At 41.1% G+C, this 25,758-nt stretch overlaps 1 protein-coding gene across 28 annotated transcripts in view; it reads right to left on the bottom strand.

The window, feature by feature from the left end:
- LOC141579338 (trafficking protein particle complex subunit 9-like) overlaps positions 1 to 25,758 on the bottom strand; it is a 147,232-nt gene that overhangs the window by 85,169 nt on the left and 36,305 nt on the right. For 25 of the 28 annotated variants that reach the window (XM_074374550.1, XM_074374548.1, XM_074374534.1 and 22 more), the window contains 2 exons: positions 9,919 to 10,104; positions 7,218 to 7,442 (listed from right to left, as the gene is read on the bottom strand). The gene's annotated coding sequence lies outside the window, so the exon portion shown is untranslated. Of the gene's footprint in view, positions 1 to 406; positions 531 to 7,217; positions 7,443 to 9,918; positions 10,105 to 25,758 lie in introns of all 28 variants that reach the window. The other 3 variants (XM_074374521.1, XM_074374531.1, XM_074374524.1) reach the window with 2 other exon arrangements.

Here is a 25,758-nt window from a genome sequence, read left to right as displayed (position 1 = left end):
GATTATTTGTGGAATGCCTTCGGAGTAAAAGGGACTGTACTTTAACAGACTATATGTTTTATAACATGAACAACCCGGACAGGGTCACAAATGGAATCGCCTCACAAGTGACAGAAGACAGGTGAGAGGCACAAAGCAACAGGTCTCAAAGATGGTAAGAGCAAAGTTGTTTCGCCAACCCCCAAAAATTCCTGAAAGAACCAAAAATTCTGAATTTTGAAAGTAAAAGGCTATCATATATAGAAATAAAATAAATGATCCTCTTCATCAGTGTTTCAAGATCTGACTCCACATATTTCAGCAGGCCATACTGAATACTAGCACAGAAATATCAGATGGACTAGTGGTGAGTAAGTTCCAGGAAAACGGCAGAAATTCCTCCACTTGTGTAAAGACATACACTCACCTGCCGAAGGTGAATGTAGAACGCATTCTGGAGAAATTTGGAAGCTTCCAGTGTCCGCTTCTGAATGGCAAGTACACGGACAGCTTGGGAGCATACTTCTAACTCAGTCACCGGCATTCTTACACTGCAGGGGGAAAAGGAGGCCCTCAGTCGAGAGCAGAGATATTCCTGTAGTGTTTCCCAGGCAGAGCCTCGGGGACTCAGTGCCCTGCAGCAGCCCGGCCCCAGGCGAGGACACGCAGCGTGGCCCACCCAAGCAGGAGGGGCACTGTGCTTGAGAAATCCCATCCCCGATGGGGGCAAGAGGGGCTGGTGGGGTTGAGTGAACCTATAAATGCCCACAGAAATATGCCTGCATTCATTCAAGTGATACAAGCAACAGTAGCAGGCTATTTAACAAAATTTCAATTTTCAGTGGAAATTTTGCCATTCCTTTCCACTTGTCCCCTGCACTCTGAGACAGGCTTAGGCTCTCTCACACCTGCAACTCTGAAGCAATAGTTGTGAAGTAATTTTACTTTGCTGCAAGTGTCCTCGCTCCCCGTGTCACTGTGTCTGTCCTCTCTTAACACAGTCGGATATCTTCCTGGATCTCTACCTGAGTTCCTTTCTCCTCCTCCTCAGATCCTGAGATAAAGGACAAGTGAAGACACATGACCAGAAAAGGCACTGTGGACTTGACCGAAATCCACAGTGAACCCCTAGGTGAGTGCTGCCCACCCCTTACCTTCGATTCTCAAAGTTCTGCCCAGGGTGACATCCAGCCCAGAGAGGTGGCCCAATTAAAAGCTATGTGGCTTGGGCACGGGGACAGGTGCAGGAGCTGGTTCCGGGGCCAGGCCCCTCACCACGTCTGCTCCCCTCTCCCCCGAAGCCCCGCTGCCAAGCACTCAGGCTCGGTGATCTGATGTCCTTCTCTTCTACTCTACTCCAAACCCTTTTCCTTTTCCTTTTTTTCCCTAATTATCCCCAGCTGGAGTGATTTTTCAATCGCAGTATCTAAAAAATTTCCTGCAGCCGAAAATGAGGTCTCCAGATATCAATGCCCATATGCTGGCTCCTGAAGAGAGACGCTGGCTAGGGGGACCGTCACCAACACTCACGGGGCATCAGACATGTTCCAGGGTCGGCCACCCCCAACAAGAGTTTGCTGTGACCCCTATGCCAGCACAGCATCCCTGCTCACAAAAATATAGTTGGCCCACTTATCGGTTATTAAGAAGCAAAAATACAAAATTGCTCATGTTTCTTACTAAAATTATCTATGAAGCGGAAAAGGGAATTGTAATAGAAAAGAACAATTTTGACCCCATGTTAAGTCTGTTCCTTTGGCTTTAACCCTGTGCCCTGTTTTCTAGGCTCAGACTTGCTATCTCTGCACCATTTGTAAAAGAAAGTTGCCTTTAGATTGAAATATCCAGGACAGCCTCTTCTCCTGCCTGTGATCTTGAAGGATGCTAACTAATCTGCACTTATGTAGAGATGGCAAGTAGCAAAATAGAGAATAACTTTGTTTTATTTTTGGAGGTTTTACAGGGGCAACATGATTTGATCCACATGGACAGCTGCAAGAACAGCGGATTCAAAGGACAAGCAATTCATACAACAAGAAGTTTCCAACAACCAACTGCAGCCCCGCCCCTTTTTAGTATAAAAGGAGACTCAATTCTGACTTGGGGAAGATGGTTCTCCAGGACATCAGTCTGTCATCTTCTGGGTCTGCCAGCTTTGCAAATAAAGTCACTATTCCTCGCTCCAACACCTCATCTCCCAGTTTATTAGCCTGTCATTTGGTGAGCAGAATGAGTTTGGTCTCGGTAACAAAATGACTGCATTGGAGGTAGTATGTCTCCACTGTTTCTTCGTTTCCAATATGTAACATGCATACTATTTATGATCTAGTGCAAATAATTCATCACAGACAACCACAAAAAGAATCTATACTCACCCAGCTATCAACACTGAAGTCAAAACCTGTCAATTTTATATGCTGTTTAAGAACACAACCGAAAAACATAACATAGGGAATCGATTCCACGGAAATAAAATTATTTCTACTCCTTCAAAACTTTTTCTTTTCTTTTCTATTTTATTTTGTTTTGCTTATTGAAAAGAAAATAAAAGTCAAATCATTTTATTTCACGTATTTTTGTTATAGCTACATACATTAAATACTACAAAAAGACTTAAATTGCAATAAAAAATTGTTCATATATTAGTATAAAGATATATACACAATCAATGGGGATTAGGAAAGGAATGGATATTTACTAAAAATCCACTGCAATCCAGTCTTTTACAAGCATATCCTGGAATATAAGCTCTATTATCTAGGGAGCCTCACCCACATTCTCACTACTGAGTCCCTTAGTAATCAACCACTAAGTCACCAGCATAGAACCATGTGATCAGTATTTTAGGAATAAATGAGGGAATTAGCTCATTCAATTCTAAAACAAATTCCCTAAAATAAATACTGGACTTATTTACAGATAAAGAAAATTTGTCCCCAAATAAGTAAAGTTTCTTCCTCAAGGTCACAAAGCTAATAACTGGTAAAGGTAAGATTTGAACTAATCTGCCTGATTCTAAAAACTAATTTGGAAATCCCATTCGACTGGGGAGTGTCCAGCTGCAAGCCTAGAACCCTATCTTTGTTCAGAGCTGGCCTTAGACAGCCTGAGACAGCACCCCATTCCTGTGGAACTCGAGGGCAAATGATAACAATAAGGATTTTATATCCAGCAGTTTCTTAGGTCTCATATATATAAAGTGTCAGCAGGTCAGCAGAAAATCTCTGGGAACCATGAGTGTGTCCAGACCGTTTTGCTGATTAGAAACTCAATCTATCAGGATAGAGTGACCTTCCCATGAGAGGCCACATGGACATAAACTAAAGGCAGCTGAACAATGGAAACTAGCAAGACCCCGGAACTCAAGCAAGGATCCCTGCCATCCCCCACCCAGTTTCCTATTCATCCGTGTGGACATGAAGACAGAAGACCCGGGTTCTTGTCCAAGTTACACTATCATGGATTCTCACCCATAAAAAGGTACGACTCTATGCTGTCGTAAGTCCTTTCCAACTCAAATATTATGACACCAATATCTCAGCAGAATATCTATGTCTCCACTTCCCCTCTTCTAATAGGAGACTATTTCTGTGGACACAAAGCAGAAATCCAATTTAAAAAAAACATGCAAAAAGCCAGGCGAATTTCTGCTTAAGAGACTTTGCTCTCACGCTCAGTGAATGAAAACTCAGAAAAAGTGGTCCTTCTATCTCAGCAAATGGGAGGTAGCCTGATTGTGTGTGTGTGTGTGTGTGTGTGTGTGTGTGTGTGTGTGTGTGTGTGTGTGTGTGTGTAAATCAAATATAATCATGTCTGGGACGTGTACAGATTATTTTTAATTTCACTGTAATTTCATGGGGATGAGCCAACATTTAAAGTAATTTGAATGTAGTGTTCTGAGACAGACTCAGTCTCTTTTGGTGGAGGAGGTGAAAGGGGAGAGTAAAGGAGGAAAGAGGTAAATGAAGCAAAGAAGTAAGAATACTGCTAGGGAAAGGCAAGACGCTAATTTTGTTCCTCATTGCATCACATACAAATTAGGGACTGGATTTCCCCCGTTGTCTTATGGAGCACTGAGTTGCAGAAGAAGAGGTGACAGCCCATTTCTCACTGAGATTGTGACTGTACGTGGCATCTTATAGACACAAATCATTTACCCTGATCAAACACTCTAGCAGCAGGCTGCAATTCTCCTGTTTTGAGAGACAAGAAAACAGGAGTTCAAAGCGGGTAGATAACTTGACAAAATTCAGAGGACCAGTAAACCAGAGAGGATGAAATCAAACTCAGATCTGAATGCAGAGTCTGATTTTCCCACTCCCAGGGCTGGAAATTCCTTAACACACATGCTCCCCAGATCCCCTGCAGTGTTCCTGGCGCCAAGTATTTCCCATGGTAATGGTCTCCAGTTCTCACAGACACAGCGCTATGTGTAGCCAATGACCTTGATCAGACCTTGATCATCTACCTGCCACGCCCAACATGCTTCACCATACAGGCAGGAAAGCTGGCTTTCAAGTGCATACAAAGCCACCCTTAGTCTAACCTGGGATCTTCTGCAGCTTCTCCAGCCTAAAGGCAGCCATGAAAGTGCTCACAGTTTGTACGTGAGCCACACTACCTCTCTCCATCTGTCTCCCCACCTATACTACTTAGCTATGAACATTTTGAGAATCTTGGAAACAAATTTTTAAAAACAGAAAAGAAAGGATTCTTGAACAAGTACTTAATACTTACAATTTTAAATGACAATTTACAAAGTGAGTATTGACAAAACGAATCTTCCTTTCTAAATGTCAGTTTTAAGCATTTAAAAATATAATAGCAAAAAATTCTCACTTACAAAATTAACAAAAACATAAAAAATAATCTGGAATAAATTCAAAAATAATGCCCATATTCTAAATGGACAAACTTCAGGACTCTACTGAGGGTTAAAGTAAGAGGTATGAATGTAGAGACATAAACATATTGCATGGAGAAAAGCAGTTTTGTAAAGATGTAAGTTCTCCTAAGAATAATTCAAAACTTACTAAAATATCCCATGAAAATTCCAATCTGATTTTTTTAACTTGAACAAAATATTTTGGAATTCTTCAGGAATAATAAAGTCATAATACTTGACAAGAAAATTTGGGATGGAAGAAAAGAATCAAAAAAAATCAGACTGCCAGTGATTAAATAAATTTTTACAATATGTAAGCTATGGTGCTGGAGTAAGGAAAGGAGATTGACAGAAGGGAACCATGAGCTCAAAAAAAGACTCTAGTGTATGTAAGTATTTTGTACAGGTGGGATTTCAAATCAAAGAGAAAATTATGAATTCGATAATTGTCCTGGGACAGAGAATCACCTGGAAAGAATAAATTCCATTCCTGTCATAATGACCACAAGATAAATTGCAGATAGTGATGTAAATATTAAAAAGTACTAGTAACAGCAAATACAACTCTTTGCTCTTATTAACTCAACTTCTCCTCACTATAACATTTACTATTATAATCTCCATCTTAGAGATTAAAAAAACCTACAGAAGAGATATATTCCATTATAAGAGAGTATTTCTAAGAATAATGTCAAAGATAAAACCCATAAGGAAGACATTTACTATCCTAAGAATAGTTTGAGCCACAACAAAAATCAAAAAACTTCCTGAACAAAATGAAAGGAAAGAAATGACAAGAAAAAGCTCTGTGATACATGTTGATGAATTCACGAAGTTAATTTTCATAACATACAAAAAGCTGTCACAAAGCAAAAAGAAGCTCCCTCACTTAAATGTGGGCAAAGGACAAGAGGAATCATTCATTTTAAAAAAGTCAAATGGCTAATGAGTGAAAAATGCTCAAAACTTCACTGGTCATCAAATGCAAACAAAAACAATGAAAAAGCACTTTTGCTTATCATATTGGCAAATATTTTTAAGATATTCTAGCTAGTGTCCATCTGTGGGAGAACAAATCATGAGCGACTTTTTCAGAGGATGACATATCAATGGATTTGTAAGCTCTGAAAAACGTACATACACACTGACTCAACTCCACTTCTAGGAATCGTTTCCTTTAGGAAAAAAAAATCAGTCCAAAAAGATGTACCCATCAGGGCATTTACACAGCACTGTTTACAAAGGTGGGAAGAAAAACTGAAGTGAAATCATATCCAGCGATAGAGAATTGGTTACATAAGTAATTGTGCATTTTTTCATTCCCCAATGGAGAAGGAATTTTTAGTCACTTGAAAGGAGTCTGTGATGAATGTAAATGTCACATCCAGGGACTAAATTTCCAGAAGCCTTAACTAAAGGAATACACATACAAGATCACAGGAATGTCTGTACAAGAAGGATGCAACTCAAACATTCTTTCTGACAGTGGAAAATGGAGAAAAATTAACTGTCCACCATCAAGACAATGATGCGGTAAATCAAGGCGAGCTGCGGGCCCTGAGGGAGCCGGCGTTTCGCCGTGGTCCAGGGCCTTGTTCACAGCACTCTCCCACCAAATGTGTCCGTGGACAAGAGACGACACCCGCACATCAGGAGACCCCTCCAATCTATCTGAAAGGGCCGGGTGAGTCTGGAGTGGGAGGACGTCCATGATATACCCCTGAGTGAATAAAGCGTGCTGCAGAAAAACATATAGTATGGCCTCATTTTTAAATAAAGCATATATACACACACCTATACATTGATTTCTCATATGTGTATATATATGTATCTCATAGGCATAAAGGTCATGAAATATATATACCAAATTTTCAACAGCTTTTACTCCCAGGAAATAATGGGAAGGGAGTTAGGGGCCTTCCTGTACCACCACAGTTCTCTTTTCAGTATTTCAGTTAAGTATACTTGGAATTTAAAAGTTTATTTAAGTCCGAAGTAAAATGGACGATGCCTCCATAAGACAGAATTCTACACTGGTCTTTAAAATTCATGCCAGGGGAGATAGAATATTGTAGAAAAACATGTAATAAGCCAAATGGAAAATGGAGGTCTCCGAACAGTAAACAGGGACAGAGTGCTCACTGGTTTTTATGACAGAGCTGATACACACTGACGAAAAAACAGAAAATAAATGTTAAATTGTTAATTATTATCTCTGAGTAGCGGGACCAGGATAGACTCTTTTGTCCCTTTTTTTAAACATATTATATTAAATGCACATTATTTTTCATCTGAAAAAAGCATTTTTAGACGTGTAGTACCACGCAGTGGGGAATAATACATGAATACTTACAGAAACAAGTAACTAGGAGACACCGCAGCAGCGCCACACAATGTAGAACGGGCAATCCTGATTAACACCGTTCAGTTACATAAGGATCCACAAAGTGAGAGCACCTGCTGTAACAGGGCGTGGCCCCCTTCTATTTGTCAGTTGTATCTTCAGGGCTGAGGCAGTTCTGAGCACGGCCAGTGTCAGTTCATGTGTCTGGATGGATGCTACTGGAGGTGAGGGCACCTGCAAGCAGAAAGGAAGAACAGAAACCATCCTCTGCCTTTTCTGTTTTGTTTCTTTGTTACTTTAAAAGAGAGGCATAAATAAGATAAACTGTGTATCTCCCCTACTGAAATTTCAGTAATGAAACCGTTTTTAAAGGCTTCAAAGCTTATATTCTGTCTATAACTGTCTTTTCAACAAAGCATCATATTTATTAAATGTTAATTGACTCAGTTAATTAACTCCCTGTTGAAACATTCAAGTAAAGACCATGAAAGGCCTTACGTAATAGAAAAACACCTGCAGTGACTAGCTCAGCTGTCTTGACGGCAATGCAGTCAGCCCCCACCATCCAGAGGCCCTAAGCTCCTGATGCTGGTAAGAGAGCACGCTGCCGCCTCAGATGGAGAGATACTGTGAAAGCATTTTTTGAACTCTACAGTACTGACAAAACATAACTGACAAATCCCAGGCTCCTTTGAAGCTGTCATTTTCGGTTTCTGGCCAACCCCAGTCAATGAGCAGAACCAACCCATACCCGAGTCATGGGACTCACGTGGGAAGAAATTTTGTAGAAGTTTCCAGGTACAGAATGTAACCAACTATATGTAGAACTCTGATAAAAGAAAATATGAAATACTCTGATGTTGAAGACACTCAAAATATTCTCCTAAGCCTTAGTAGCTGGAAAGGCTGGGCTTCTCCTCAGCCACTTATTTATTTCACAGCCAGTGAGCATCTCCCACAAGCCCTGTTTCCCTGTGTCTGCTGGGAGCCTCAGGCACACTCTTGATGTCGATCTTATAAGTCACAGGGCAGACGCGTGTCTCTCATGCCTGCCACCCTCACACAGGCTTGCCTCCTAGCCTCACTGTCTGAACTTGGCCCCATTTCCTCACCTGTTTATTTGGTATCTGTTCTTCTGTAAGCTGCCTGAAATGCTTTTTGGAACAAGTCAGAAGAATGAGTGGGTAGAGAAATGGACAGTTGGACAGGTGAGAGGTGGGCAGACAGACAGAGAGACTCCAAGAAAAGGGGAACAAAGAAAATTCCCTATGCAGAACCCTCTTCTAGTCAGGGAAGAAAACCGCCACGGAGACGTGTGAAGAGCTAGGTGGCTTAGGGCTTTTTCCTGGATTCCATGAAAAGTCCCACCAAGAGAGAGGGTAGAACTATAAATAATAAAAGAAAAAAGCATGCATGCTTGAAAAATATATCTACAATATGTACTTTCTAAAGAATACATTCAAATCAGCAGGGCCCAATTACACAATTCTTGGGTATTTACAGAAATGAGAATCCCATCTCCAAAGCACAAGGCATCCCTTCATAGCACTGAGAGTCTACAAGGGGCTGTTATAAAGCCTTCACCACAAAAGCTATGCTCTCCTGCACTTATGAGGAAGGAGCAGCTGTGCCCGGGCTGCCCACGCGCATCATTTGCACCCTATAGCACCTCTACGGGGGAGGGACGCCTAGCGAGCCCCATCTCTGCAGGACAGAAAACAAGCCCGGGAGAGGCTAAGCCGACCTACCAGTTCTCCATCTCACAGGACTGGTCACTCCAGGACTCGAACTCGGACCCACGTTTGTAATCACGGTACTACCGTGTTTTGTGTGCTTTTTGTGTGTATAATACATTTGTTTCTGGCATGAAAGTATATTTAATAAATGATCGGTTGTCCTGTCTATCTCATTTGCTCACAATCAGTCTTTATAGTGTTGAATTGTACTCTTTTTCCGTGGAGAAAGAACGGAACGAGCGGGTGTTAGAATGAGGTGGGGCTCCATTCTTTATCTGTTACCTCATCTCATCCAAGTCCCCAACCAGGGAGAAGGAGCAAATGTTTACTTCATCTTTTAAAGAGAGGGCTCCACTGATGGTGACTTAACTCCAAAACCAAGTATGGGGAATGGGCACATTCAGCAACCAAAGCATTATCACCAGTAGGAAGGCAAAAACAGTTCACGGGAGGGCTCAGGGGGTCACCCTGATTTAATTTCAATCGATAAAACAATAATGCACTCTAAAAATACTAGCATGCAATGGATTGGCTCTTTCTTGACATCTAGCAAGTTTCCACAGCCCACATGTAAAATTATCGTGAACCAGTGAAAGGAAGTGTCTACAGACAAGAAAAATCAATGCCACAGGTAAACTGAAACCCAGGCTGGAGGAAAGGAAGAGAAAGGGCATAGTAAAGAAGTGGGGAAAGGCTGGGGAAAAAAAATCATCACACGGACTCTCAAGCATCATCCAACAAGCATATAATCATTCGAGAGAGAGAGTTACTGAGGTCCTATTCTGTGCAAGATTGTAGAGCGGGTGAAGCAAGAGCGCAGCGACCATTGTGGCAGCAAGTGGCGGGGCTCAAATACACTTCTGATCCCGGTACCTGGCACACTTGTCCTCAGTATAAAGGGAAAAAAAAAAAAGTAAAATAACTCTGTAAACTCAAAGCATTGTTAAAAAAAAAATTAAACAAAACCTAAATACCTGGAGAGACAAACCACGCACATTGCTGGATCACAAGACAGCGCTCTTCGAATGGCAGTGCTCCCCAGAACGATCCGTATATTCAACCTGGACTCGATCACAATCCCTGCGGGCTCCTCTGCAGAAACTGACTAGCTGCTGCTACAATTCATATGGGAATTCGAGGGTCTCAGTAACCAAAACGTACTTGAAAAAGAAGAACAATATGAGAGGACTTGTAATTCTCAATTTCAAACCTTACAACTGTATGCCTAGGTGAGATTAGAGGCCATTGTGAAGTTATGACTGTGTTTATCCGTATTTTCTAAATTCTCTACAATGAATTTAACTGTTACAATAAGAAAAATAAAAAGTAAGGTATCTTTTAAAACATGCACACCGATTCATTCATTGGGAAAAAAACATTTTAACTATAAAAAGGTAACCAAATATCTAGTGAAAAAGGACTACTTAAAATCAAGTGTGTATTTACATTTTTCATAAATTGAAATCTGAAAAGCACAAACACATCAAGTTTCTAGGGAGACCGATGCAACATATTAATAGTTATTTTCAAAAATACTAATTGAACAATGAAAACTCAAGAAAGGGAAAATCGCTATTGACAGCCAAATGCAAACACATGGAGAGCAAAGGCCTAGAAATCACAGTTCCTTTAACTCTGATACTAACTCAATAGAAGAGGAAATTCCTCCCTGTGGGGACAGTGGAATCCCATGCATAAGACAGGATACACAGTACAAACTGCACTAGAATCTGGGGTGAATTTCTTAGAAGAATTCTAAAGTTACAACATTGCTGAAAAACTATAAAAACACTGAAAGACAGATTAAAACACACAGTCATATATATTATATAGAAACATATGAAGTCTGCTCCCATGTTGCATAGAAATACAAACATATTTGTTCATTTATGGGCACTGATTACTTTTTCCCAGGTAGAATATTTCAACTAAAACAAATAATCAATAATACACACCTCTTGTCAAATTTACTTGATAAGGTACTCTTCTATGTAACCATAATTTGTCTAAGATAGATCTAAAATTAGTGAAAAAGATCTTTGTATGGTTTATTGAACTCTTCTCAAAATTCCAAGCTTAATTTTAAAATAGATCTGAACAGTTTTTTCTATATTAACTTTTCCCTCGTGAAATGAACAGCACAGTCTATTGTCAAAATTCTGTCCTTACAATGATTCACGAGCACTGTATCCTAACAAAACTGCTGGACAGCAAGGCACTATCCAGACACTGTGACCAAACAAATGAAACACAAGGAAGACAGTGAGCCTATTCTGGAGGGCTTACCGTCTGTGTCAACTCTGGGGTTTTTATTTGATTGGTTTGATTGGGTAGCAAAATAAAAACAATCAAGTACTTTCTTCTTTAAGCATCCTGTAAGTCATGACTCTGTTGTTAGTGTCATGAGAAGGAAAGACTAAAGCAAGACTTCATTAGGTCAATTAGCAATAGCCATCAATGGAGAGTGAGTAAAAAAGAAGTTAACTGATAGCAATGCTTCTGCCTACATGAGACCTAAAATAAACCTACACTGATCTCTTTAAGGAAAATGAGGAGATGAGGCCCCAATGAGAAAAACAAAACTAACAAGAAATCAAAAAAGTAAAGACTTTTTCATTAACGATTCCAGGAAGGAGTGGAGCATGGTGGTGAAGAGCACAGATGCTGGGGACAAACATGAGGGTCTGAACTCCCACAGCACTTGGTAGCTTTGACACTGATAAGTCAGTGAAATTTTCTGCATCCCAGTCTCATTTCCATAGACTTGGGACAACAACAGCACCCGTCTCCTAGAACGGTCCTAATAATTAAGTTATTTTATATATAAAAGGTTAAATAAAATACCTCAGATATTAAATATTACCCCAAAAGAACAAGGAAAAAGAAAACAGAGATAAATTGGAGTTCATCAAATTTTAAAACTTTGCTTCAAAGGACACCATCCAGAAAGTGAAAAAACAACACACAGCAGAAATTTTTTCAAATCATTTATCTGATAAGGAATTTGTATCTACCAAAAAAAAAAAAAAACAAAAACATAAACAAAAACAAAAAGAACCTCCTACAACTCAACAATAAAAAAGCAACTGAATTAAAAAATGAATAGAGGATCTGAAAAATATTTTTCAAGAAAAATATACAAATGACTAATAAGCACAACGAAACGATGTTCAATATCATTAGCTGTAAGGGAAATCAAGTCAAAACCACTAGGAGAAACCGCTTCACACTCACTACAATAGATTATAATCAAAAAAGGAGTAACATGCACTAATGAGGACACAGAAGATGCAGAGGTCACAGCCGTTGCTGGTGAGGATGTAACACAGCCTGGCCACTTTGGAAAAACTCCTGGCAGGTCCTTAGAGAGTTGAACATTTGGTTTCTGAATAACCAGGCAATTTTGCTTCCTGGGCACACACATAAGAGAACTGAAAACAAATGTTCACATAAAAACTCCTACAGGAATATTCACGGTGCTATTACTCATCACAGCCAAACATCAGAAACAACACAAATGTCTATCACGTGATGAATGGGTAAACAGAGGGGCCCAGCCATACAGAGGAATATTATTCAGCAATAGCAAAGCATAGAGTACTGACCCAGGCCACAACGTGGACAAATATTGAAAACGTTACTCAGTGTGAAAGAAGTCAGTCACAATAGATGCTTCCACTTACATGAAGTAACTAGATTTACATGAAATTTCCAGCAGAGGCAAACCCACAGAGAGAGAAAAGTGGCTCCCTGGGTCTGTGGGAGGATGGGGAAGATGGGGATGTCTGCTTATGCGTAAGGAGCTTCCTGTTGGGGGGATGAAAATGTTCTAAGATTGAATGGGATGCACAATTCTGGGCATAGAGTAAAAACCACTGTACATTTTAACGGGTGAATTGTTATTAAAACTGTTAAGAACGAAAGCACCTCGGGCCAGTACCTTCCCATAGTAAATGCAAATTGCTAAATTTTATTACAGGAAGAAGAAACTGCCCTCAGCATGAAAGCAGGAGTTCAGCAAATGTGAGTTAACCGAAATTGGACAAGAGCATTTCACTTCAAACAGTTGCTGAGTGTACACAAAATATTAAGACATGACAAGGAAAATCAGTTTGACATCACGAAGAAGCATTCTGCTTCAAATGCAGATCAAGGATTCGGCAAGCCCAGCTGCTAGAAGTGACCAGAGAAGAAACCTGGTTCTTTAAACAAGCACCAGAGCCAACAAGGAAATAGTGGTGATGAAAGCAGGCGGCCGAAAATCTGTAACAGTTTGCTACAAATAATTTCTCCACTGAAAATTCAAAAATAAAATGAAAGTGATGTAATACTGTGTTGACCTCAGGTGAATGGGCTTCCTCCGGTTCTCGACAGTTTTGTAACCCCGAATGAGAGACTCAGGAGAATCAGAATGGCTCCTGGGAGTCCCCAAATGACTGCCCACCAGCACGCTGACCACCATCACATCTGCCAGGGTGGAATTGCAGAGAAGAGACCAACTTCTGAAAGGCACAGGAAATATTGACAAGGGAAAAAAAGGCTGATATCAGTCTTGGGACAGAGGCCCTGAGAGCAGAAGCCATAAGGCTGCAGGTGAACTGAAGTGGCCCTGGGGCATGAAGGGACCACGGGGGAGCAGATTTCAATTTTCTTCTCTCTCTCCCTCGGGTAGGAGAGATAAATTCTGCATCCTTCTCACCTGGAACTGTGGGATCTGGCTGGCAGAAGTCTTACCGACATGGAATGAATGACTCAAGACTGTGGAAAAAGGAAAAAAAAACAAGAGGGAGTAGGGAGCCAACTCCAAGAGCCTCTCAAATGCTCCCATATTTATTGGGTATAATCAAAGGAAATAGTCTTTAACAGTTGTGTGATAGTAAACAGGAACTTGGGGAAAGACAGGATGAGACAGAGATTGTAGAATCCACAATGAGTAAAAAGGCTTAGTTTACCTTTAGGGGAGTCATGGGGAGAGGGGAACAAGATAAATCCTTTAGATATTCATTACAAAGCAGACCACCAGTCCAGCCAGGTCCGTGTTTTGGGGATAATAGACTATCTAACAGCATGCACGCCCAGCATTTATAGCTGAGGGCCTGGCTTATTGCTGTGCAATGAACAGAGTGCTATCTAAAACCTCAAATATGCAAGCAAGGCATTGTCTCTGCTTTTTATGGCAAGGAGACAGGAGTGAGGATGCACAGGTGCTTGCTTGAAAGCAGTTACTAAGCACACTTTTTCTTCTTAAAGTTGACATGCGTCTGGTGTCTGTTAAATTTGCTAACCCAATCATGGGCTATCACATGGAACCCTTATGGAGGACAACCTAGGATGACAAATCCTGGCTCTGGGTCTTTTCCTGACAGCTTCGGCCATTCCAGCATGGTCTAGACACATCCCTGAATAACGATCCCACAGAACCACCCAGACTCTTAAATCCTGGTGCTTGGAACTTAATTTTAGCTCTACACATCTTAACATAGAAAAGTTTCAGAAATAATAGATATTATATTCTTTTTATATCTCATCATAGAACTGATTTTTCTGATTGCTCTAAGCTGCTTCTACTTGGTAAATCACCTAATTCTGCAGGTGAATTCAGTACTTTCCATTGCGCATAACTAGACAGTCTGGGCCCTCTGACTTCTATTGGTCAAATAAATACCGATACACCTAATTGATTTCATTGTTCATCAATTTCAGCCTGGAGGTGAGGGAGTGTCACTCTGTTCCTCAGCCAACCCTCTACTCTATTCTCTTCAGCAACTCAGGCCTCCTGAATACAAAACGTAGCATCTGTATCCCTTCACCTACACTTTCCACAAAAGCAACAGGAAACATCAGCCTAGAGAATGAATTCAACACAAATGTTAAAACAAAAATCTACAAACCTGAAGCAACTCCATCTCCGAATCATGATACACAATGACATGAAATTAAGGGTGTCAGTTACAAAGCACGCGTGAGCCTGACCACCTCATTTCTATTCTTCAAAGGAAGGAAGGTTTTCATGTTTTTTATTATCATTCTTTTTCATTGTTTCTGATTAAGCCAAAAAATAGTTTATGAAATAATTAAGCACTGCAATAACAGATTTTCGCTGTATCAATTACAGAAGGCATTCAGAGGGGATAGGAAAACCCACCTATGTAAAAAATGCAAAATTTCTTCCGCTGTTAAGGACACGTATACAAAATGCAACAGAGAATTCAAATTCATGTGGAGAGGAGCAAAAGCCACAGAATCAAACAAAGTCATTACTATGAGTCAATTCAAAATTTACTGGACAAACATGCTCTATGCATTCAAAGAATTTTAAAGGCACACTGCAAACGATTCACTTAATGATCTACAGGCTAGAGGAAGAATTTCCCTCTTTAACAGACAACAGATATCAATAGGTTACCCCAACAAACGAGGACCAAACAACAATCAGGTTTTTAACAGTTCTGATAAATCAGCATGTTCTAAACATCAAAATCCAAAAATTTTAAACATTCATTCACACCACAATGAAACAAGCACTTAAAAAAAAAAAAAAAAAAACAATAACCCGAAGAAACTAAGCACAATTATCATGTACCTGGATCAATGGGAAATTCTTGTAACGCTGGAAGAAAAACAGGCCATAGCCTTTTACTTAAAAAATAAAACTACATTTAAAGATAACTGCTAAAACACCTTTCATCATTCATGTTGCCTTGAAAAATCTGAGGCACTCGTATCTGATTAGAAATGCAATTCTGAGTAACAGTATTTTACAATTCAGTGCCATTTTGCTTTAGTAGAAAAAAGTAAAGCTACTGTTTCTCATCCTGCACAAAGAGTAAAAAACCTTCCTGCCTCTATCTCCTCCTATTTTCTAAGCTCATTCTCCCCAACAATTCTGAAACAAGTATGAGAACCATTTATTCCCACCAATATGCCAAATGACAAAAGAGTATCAATTTATTTGTATAAATATATGCCTACACCTTGAACTGGAAAAGAAAGGTATCAGAAGGCTATATGGAACTTATTTCTACCTTCCTGTAATCACACACACACACACACACACACACACACACACACACACACACACACACTTTCACAGAGACACAGACATGTACACACTGAATTACTGGGCAATTCACAAGCTGAGGATTCCAATTTGTAGAAGATAACTTTGTAGTTAGTTTAAAAAACAAAACTGTCAGGTTTTGAAAGCCTTCATCATCTGCTAAATCATCCAAATATCAACGAGACCCAATTAGCCTTCTCTGTAGAATATAATTTCCCATGATGTCAAAACAGACCCTAAGTAGTGGATCCAAGACTCGTGTTTATCACTACCTATGATCGTTTTTAAACACGTAAACAGATTCAGAAAGTATATCCCAACAACATTTATTCTTATTGAAATAGCATATGTATTCAATTGTCTATACAGAAAATAGTTCCCATGATGGTGTTTAAGACCAATTTTGTGTATTGAAATATTTATTTTTAAGTTCAGACAAGGAGGGTCTGTATTACTCAGTTGTAGAACACCTGCTTAGCATGCACAATGTGCTGGCTTCAGTCCCCAGTACCTTCATAAAAATAAATAAAAATAAGTGCATGTTTAAAAATAAGAATAAAGTTATAAAAAGAGTAAATGCAGACTAAAAACCACTGCAATCTAGGAGCCATAATTTTAATAAAAAACGAGTTTCTATCAAATATTCACTATATGACAATTACAGAGACAACCACAAATCGCCCCTGACAACATCAGGTGTGATTCTCAGCAACCCTACTAAGTAGACACCGAAGAGAAACCCAGCATTGTGGATGAAGAAACGGAGCTCGGAGGAGCCGGGGACGCTGACCGTCCTGCTCCCCGTGACACCACGTCAGCCCAGGATGAGCGCTGACAGAGCTGCACTGAGGGGACACCCAGCTTCACGGAACCTTGGTGCACTGGGGAGTCCCAGAAAACACTCAAAACTGTTCAGTGAAGAACCAGCTCAAATATATTACTTTGTGCCACATCATTTAAACAGGGAACATGACTGAGACCTTTTTGATGCCTCCGTGTCCTTTATGCCATTATCAATTATTTGCCCTCTCAGCATGCCCAGTCATGAATTGGACCCCATATTAAGTGCACTCAGATGTCAGAGCTTTTAAAGCTGTTTTATGAAGTTTGTAAGACTCTATCTATGCCTCACACAGGCGGTCATCCATCACTTCTCACCGGTGTGGATGTACCACATGAAATCACACTATTCTGCTTTTTAAAATCCCTCCATGTAATCCAGACTTTTCAACAGCAAAGAAGCAGCTCAACCAGAAACAGTGGATAGCTTTTCACCAAATGGACTCGAACAGCCCATCGGACTACCTGGAAGCCCTTTTTTTGTATTAAACCCACTTCCAAGGACTTCATCATTTTCTGATTGGTGGACTTGGCCTCTGACTGGCCTACTCTGAGAGCTCCCAGCCTCACATCCGGGGGTGGGAGAGGACCCTGCTCTTCAGGGAAATCAGTGCGGAAGGCGGAAATCTTCCACCCAGGTCCGCACGGGTAGAAGTGCCACAACGTGCTCAGAAAATATACCGTCAGCAACCCTGGGCTCCCATGGACTGATGTCACATTAACCAAACTCATGAGAGACTGATGCAAGAAAACTAGAAATTGAATTTATTAATGTAACAGGAGATGTGAAACCACGAATCAGACTGAAATATCAGAGTTCAACTATGAGTACAGATTCTCCTCAACGGCCCAATCACAGGCAGGCAGCCACATGGCAACCATGGATAGAAGCAGAGCAGGAAGGTTTTCTAGATTAACTCAATGGAATAAATTTCTTTTATACGAACAGATCTGCAGCCCAGAAGACATTTAACGCCAATCACGGTGCACTGTCCGTGGACAGTGGCTGAGACACGACTGTGAGCACCTGTGTAACTCTCCTTTCCTTGTCCTTTCTGGGCTAAGTTATGCACAGAGGTATAGAGATCCAGGGATGCAGATACATCTAAACACACAAAGCCCATCCCTGGGAGCCTGGAAAACAGACAGCCAGGGTTTAAATACCAGCTCTGTCACTTACTAGCTCTGTGACATTGGCCAACTTACTTACTCTCTCCATGCCTCAATTTGCACATTGTAAACCTGGGATAACTATCAAATCTCCCTTACTCACTTGTTGTGAAGATTGAAGGATTCATTTCTGTAAAACGCTCAGAAAAGTATGTAGCACATTTTTGGTGCTCAACAAATGTGAATTTAATAAGAAAGTGATTTACAAGTCTCCCTACTAATCATCTTCTGTGTTTCATGGCTAGTCTGAGTCCCAAAGGAAATCCTTATTTCCCCTCTTATAAAAACTTTGGGAGCACCCTTCTCTTGCATCCCAACACCTGTTTAAACTGAGGGAAGCGATGCCTCCTCCACACTCCTCTGGTCCATGGAGAGGGCTTCCCCCTTCACACCCCTTACCCCTGGCCAACGGCTAGCACTCTTCACAATAACAGATTGAGGTGTGAGTCTGGAGAGACAAGCAGGGCATATGAAACCTTTCCTTTCCCTCCAGTGTTGGCCACCCTTGGGAAGCACCCGGGATGCTCAGCTCCATGGCAGTTCAGCCCTGTGCAGGATGGGGCAGATCATCTTAAGGGAAGGCTCACTGTGGCCCAGAGCTAACTGGGACTGTGTGAGTCTCTAATTCTGGGACACAGTATCATGACACGCATTTTCCCACAGCCCTGAATTTCATGGAGAACGTGGCTTCATCAGTAATAAAGGAGACATTTATCGCCTGTCTGTTCTTCTGTGTCATCTCTCAGTTGGCTGCTGGAGAAAACATGTGTATAAGTATTGGGTCCACTTAAGCCCCAATATATATGAAGTACCAAAAAATTCTGTGGCTTAACATTGGTTCAGGGCGACTGTGTAACCGTCCTGACTTTGCTGATGCTAAATTATGGGTATAGGAACTATGGAACCTCCTCAAATATCTTTCATCATAAAACCAGCTTTTCTTATTTTCCTGTTTCTTAGTAATTGCCAAAGACTCTAAAATGATGGCTTCATACAAAACAGGAGCTAAACTTTATGAGCCCTTTGACATTCCCACTGTGCTAAACAATTTACATAATTTCTAATTCTCACAATTCTGCAAAGTATATAAGAGCATCCCCATCTCACAGACGAGGGAGAAACTCAGAACAAACTGACTCAGGCTCATGTGGCTCAGTGGCAGCGCGTGCAAGCAAACCCAAGCCAAATCACTACACTCCTTCTTCTATGTACAAAATCACCTCCCACCAAATGACACACAGCGGCTGGGTCAATACTCAGGGAACTCAGTACACTTTTCAGCTTTAAGCTGCTCAAGAGGCCGCTTCTAGCTGCTTTATAAAATCCCGGCTCACTGGTTGCTAACACTGGAATAAAAGACCGATTTTGCCATTGTCTGCACAGCAAGTCTGAAATGTTCACAGCGAGATGACAGAATAAAACAAAGATATAAGCAGAATAATTTTTCCAGGTAGACAGACATAATGGACATTGTGCTATTCTGAATCACTAAGCAAAGGAATCAAAGCAAAAAAATATTCGTTAAGCCTTCTTTTACAAACAGGAAAATTAAGACTGTATGAAAGTGCAACAGCGCCTCCTATGGATAAAAAGACCTTCCAGGTTGCCGGGAAAGATGCAACACAGAAATTGCCTGTTGAATCAGAAACAAGAATCAGATAACTAAAAGCTTATGTAGCACATACTGCAGTTTGCTTCGGGGATGGGAGGGGTATTCAGTATATTATCTGACATTGCTAATACTCTTGAATATAAACAAAAGACACAGGCTCATGGAAACTCATCTTAGAAGAGGAAAGAATCCAGTCCAGCCACTTCATTTTACAGGAGGGGAGACTGAGATCTGGGATCTGTCCTTCCGGCAATCAGCAGCAAATCTCTCCCTCCTAGGCCTCATGTCATGCACTGTAGCAAAAACCAACAGATCTGTACTAGGCCTCTATTCATAAAAGTCACGTCTGTATTTTTCCAACAGTAGGTCATCTAAGTATCTTGCAAAATACTTCTCAAACAGCCAGGAAATCATACAAGTGTATTGAAATACAAAAACATTTATTTGCACATTAAAACAGCATGAGCTTTATTCTATTAAAAAAAGTGACATGTCAAATCAAAGTTTGATATTTTAAAACCTATTAAGCATGCAGAAAAATAAATCAAAATTTCTTTAATCACAAAAGAAAGAAGCTTATTCCCTTAAAATGATCAATGTGGATTTTTTTAAAATTAATAGTTCTGGTCAGATTTCTACGAATTTAAATGTCTGAGTGGATGGTTACACGGCAACATGAATTCTGAGTTGTAACAACACACTTTCTGTGTAAATAATCTTCAAGGCCGTCTGCTTAAGGTGATTTAACTAGTCCCTGTCTCACTAGAATGATACAGATTTCATTAAACCTTCATACTGCACACACACACATAACCCTGAATCCTTGTTACTTTAAGCCATATTCATATATTCATATATATGCATATTGAATAAGCATCAGAAACAAGCCACACTCTTTAGTATTCAGAGTTGCTCCTTCTAAACTATCTGTCCTTGTGACAGCATATTTTTACTAAGCAGCTCTTGGGTGCTTCGTATAAAAGGCGTCTACATCTCACAGTCAAACAATGTAAACGGCATCACTCAAATTTCACAAATGAGGAAATGTACTTAAGCCATGAAAACAACTTACATATTCATCATCAGGAAAGAAAAGAGTAAAGATTTTACTTAGAATATTCACTGACAAAACTTTCCTCCATACTAAGACTACATAGAACCAATTCAGTCTTTGTAAATTTTTCTGTCAATAAGCACCACTAGAGAAAAACAAGCAACATCATTAGCAATGGTTGGACTTTCAAAGCCCACTCCTATTTTGCACTATAATTATTTTTAATGTTTTGTTTTTAGTGTTTACATAGCATTAAAATAAAAAAAATAAACCTTTTAAGTCATTGCCTGAGAATGCAACATTTGTGAAAACGTACAATTTCAATTTATGCCACTCTGTCTCACATTCTCACTGGTGTCTCTCCTTTGAAGGCTTCATCAAACTGAGATCGCTAAAATCGTTGATTTATGGACTCACAGGATTTCGGGAAACCACTCAACACAGGGCTGATCAGAGAAGCCATTGAGAAAGCATCCTGTGCAGCCTGAGTTCCAGCCCTGAGTCTGCCAGCGACAGCTGTGTGAGATTTTGGACAAGCTGCCCCATCTCTCAATCCCTCAGCTGCAAAAAAGGAGACACTGATACCTACCCTTAAACTCCTGCTATGAGGTAAAACATGAGGAAAGCATTTTAGCCTTAGGGAGGTGTCCACTCAGAGCAAGCTTGGTCATTATGATGATGAGGATTACTTTTAATAAGTTAAGGCAGACAAAAAATTAGAAATCACCATAAAGGAGAAACATTTTATGTCAATGAGCATTTCCTTTTGAATGGATTGCAGAATGTTTTATAGAATTTTTTAATAAACCAAATTTTGTCCACTAATTATAGATTTACAGGTTCATGGACATGTCTCCATAAAAAGAATTAGAGGCCTCTAACCTCTGAATACTAAGAAAGAAAAGTTTAAAAAAAATCACGGTGGAGATTATACCTCACTTGAGAGAGTATGTGCTCAGCATGCATGAGACCCTCAGTTCAGACACCAGTAACTCCATTTAAAGACTTTTTTTCAAGAAATGGAGAATTAAATCAAAAAGATGGAGGAATACAGAATATTTTTAGAGACTCAACTCAGATTTAAGATGGGGAAAATATCCATTTCTCATAGGAAATCATGAGAACTATGTAAACCGGATCTGAGTTGTCTAATCTTTTAACATTATTCATGAATTCCTATTACCAAGTCTTAAAACTGCCTGATAACCCACAGTGGTGATACTGATCATAACAGCTGCCAACACGGATCGAGCTCCGGCTAGGACCTCTCTGTTCGGCCATCTCTGCCCCTGAGGCCTCACCAGGCTGATAGTACTAAATTTTGTCATTCATGAGCATATCCTGTAAGTCCTCCCTTTGTGCTCCTCACTATCCCCTCACCAGCCCCTCTGAGGGAAGCACTGTTATCATCTTCCCCACCCCGAAGATAAGGCCACTGAGGCACAGAGACTAAACCTGCTCCAGGTCACATCGGCATTAAAGGACGTCTATATTTCTGCTGTTTTACTATTGACAAAGGAATCTGACATATCAATTCAAGGGAGACTGTTAAATAATCAAGTCTGTCAGGTCTTCACCTCAAAGAGCAGATACTATAGATTCCTGATGTAGGATGAGGCTGCCGCCACAAACTGACTCAGCTTGAAATTAATATCCAAGATGAAGCAGCGGATACACGTAAATATTCACGATTGTCAACTCCGCTCACGGGTCTGGGCCCTTCACTGCCTGAACGGGGGTGAAATCCCCACCCATGTCAGGGATGGAATCGCGGCTCTTCCCAGTGTCACCCAGGCTTCACGGGCTGTTTCCCCCCACAGGCTGTCCTCAACGATTAAAAATCTCTCAAGATTTTTACACCATGCAAAACTGAAAGACATTTCTGCAGATGGAGCACTTTCTCAGGCTTAAACCTTTTTTGCTTACACTCAGCAAGGGGGAAAATAACACATGACTCTGCAAAGTCTCTGAGCCTCACCACTCCAGGAGTAGAATGGCCTCAGCAGAAGATGACTCTTCACGGATGAGAACAAAATAAATCCGCCCCCAACCACAGGCACTCCCAGAGACAGCGCTCAGCAGTTTTCTGCACACTCACGGTTGTACAGCCCTCACCACCATCTATTTCCAGAACACTTCATCACCCCATAAGAACACCCCTGTCACTAGCCGTCACACCCCAACCCCCCTCCACCCAGCCCATTGAAACCATTACCTGCTCTCTGCATCTGCATGTGCCTATTCTGAGCATTTCAGATCACTGAAGTCAACAATATGTGGCCGTTTGTGTCTGCTTCCTTTCACTTAACGTGCTGTTATCAAGGCTCGTCCATGTTGAAGTGGTATGAGCATCTCTCTTTTTTTTTTTTTTTTGAAAGTTTTAAAGTTTATTAGAAGGTGGTAAGTACTATCAAAAAGAGTAGAGAGGAGCATAAGTGATTGGGTTTCAAAGGGAAACGGGCGGGTTGAGCAGTCAGGGTGGACTTCCAAGAGCAGGTGGCATTTTTCATATCCCCCTTTATTTATTTTTTCTTTTTTATTCACTCTTACGTCTGAATAATGTACAACTACATGGAGATACTACATTCTGTTCATCCATTCAGCAGCTATGTATGGACGAGGTCCAGACGAATGAGTGTAAGAGGTGACTAGGCAGGGATGGCATTTAAGCAAAGGGCAAGATGTGCTTTCAAAAAAAAAAAGCCAACAAACAGAGGCACAAGGAAATTCAGCACGTTTCTGAGAAAGTGCATGCTTGCTTCAGCATGACTGCCGTGCAGGGCTGGGGGGGTGGGGAGTGACAGGAGACCCAATGAGGGAGTCACCTGAGAATATTCCCCATGCAAGCAGCTCAGCCAATTCTCCTCCTTCATCCTGTATTTTAGACCCATTTTTGATAGGTTTTCTATTTCAAGTAACAGCACTTAGTTACACATCTGATCATCTGCATCAGATCACCTTACCTCCAAGCCACAGAAAGTCATTCACTGACTGGAGCAGCTCCAAGACATAACGGTGATGGACCAGGGAGTCCTGCAGCATCCCGGCCTGCAGGCACAAACCCCCACATGTTCCATGGTGATGTCCGGAAAGTAAAATGCATGGAAATATCTCACTGCTTGTGCACGATATCTGCCCCCAAATTGCCCCATAATCATGCTGGCAAAGCACTACTTAGAATTCTCACTACAAAAAAAAAAAAAAAAAAATAGAGAGAGAGAGAACAGAAAAGAAAAGGATAAAGCTAAGAACGCAAATTTAGGGTCTTCCATTGAAAACCAGCAACCATCACTGCCAGTATCTCAGCTGGAATGGTCCTGACTTAAAAAACCACTGCGCAGTTACATTGCAAACGTGATAGACATATATGTATTCCACATAGATGATATTACAGTAGGATTTTTCTTTTCGAAATTTCCAGTTGCATCATTAACACAAGAAAGATTATGTTTCCACTTTAAAAAATCAATTATCTTCCACTTTCTTAATTTTGAACCTATTATTATTTTATAAAGGGTGCTATGCTGCAAATTATAAACCAACTGTTTGGCTTCTGCCAACAAGACCTTTATGACTTCACTATTTCAGAGCAAGATTTAATGATGCTTTGAGAAGTGGGTCCTGGGGCGCTCACTAACAGCTCTTTAAATACTGACAAGGATGTGCTATTTAAGTAATGCAAAGGCTCTAACTCTACATTAATTCAGAAACCAAAGAAACTACACCAAAGCCTTACTTTATCATTTTAAATTTTGCTATTCTTTTGAATATTAAATTTCTTAATAGATAAGATTTTTTTTGAGAAACACAGCAGGTGTATTAAATTTCCTCTCACCAAGAAAGCAATCTTTATCAAGAATAAATACCCCTATGGAAATCCAAAAGACGGGACGTTTCTAGCTATGTGAACATGCAGCTCTCACTCGAACGAGCTCAACAAATCCTGGGCTACCCTGAAACTTAGCTCTTCTGTTCCAAATGTTGGCTGAGATAAGATCATCACACAAGGCAGGGAAGAAGAGAAAAGTCGACCTGGCTGCAACCGTTTTCTTCCAGACACAAGGTGCCGCTAGGGGGTCCCCGTTAATAAGCCCTCCCCATGAGGAAATCCGGCATCCACACTGCCCCTGCCGTCCCCAAGCAGCCCCGACGCCCCTCTCCCACTGGTGGCACCCCAGCCTGTCAATGGTCTTCTAATGACCCTCCCAGTTGGTGGCATTCTCCCCCTCTTCCCCGCTTCACACACAAACACACACACACACTCAGAGCCAGAACAGCCTTCCCAAAGCGCATATTTGATTACATCACCCCCACTTCAAACCCTTCAGAGGCTCCCTGGTAGAGTTCTAGCCCTACCTCCGACCCTGCTCGCCCAGCCTCACTTCAGTACCCAGGTCCCCAATGACCTCAGGTACCCCCTGACTTGCTGCTACTTCCCACTTGCCTCCAGGCTCATTTTGACGGTTTGTCAAGGAAGTCTTCCTTCCCTCGAATCTCTGCACTTTGGGTTAGGTGCCCCTGCTGTGTTCCTAGAACATTCTACGCTAAGACAACTTCTGACACTGCTAAGCTCTCAAGAAGCAATACATTTTGCTTACTACTGTGAGTCCACCCTCTCTCCCCTGGACACTCAGAATTGCATGTGTTATGAATAAATGAATGAAGGGGTGGGTCTCAAAGGGACTGGCAGAGCTGCTCTCGCCCACCCCGACCCCTTCTTTCTGTAGAACATCAGAAGCAAAACCATGAGTACCTCTCATGAGGGTCAATTTCTGCTGACACCCTTCACTGCCTCTTCTGTGTCAGTTGTAGTAAAAAACCAAGCTCCTCCAAAGCCCTCCAACCCTAGGCCCACTCCAGGGTCCTCCCAAGCAGGGGGACCCTCCACCCTGGACCAAACTGTGCACTCTCCCCGAGTCCCCACCCCAAAAGCCTACAGGCCTCTACCCGGGCTGCTCCTGCCACCTGAGTCACCCTCTTGATTCCTTCTCCTGGCTAACTCTTACTCTGTCCTCATAACTGAATGTAGAGCCAATTTCTTCAAGAAAGCCCTCTCTGATGATGTTCTTTAGCTCTTG

Source organism: Camelus bactrianus, chromosome 12, assembly GCF_048773025.1.
Source record: "Camelus bactrianus isolate YW-2024 breed Bactrian camel chromosome 12, ASM4877302v1, whole genome shotgun sequence".
Lineage (NCBI taxonomy): Eukaryota > Metazoa > Chordata > Mammalia > Artiodactyla > Camelidae > Camelus > Camelus bactrianus.
Note: the sequence above shows the minus strand (reverse complement) of the source record. Positions and strands in the feature narration are given on the sequence as shown.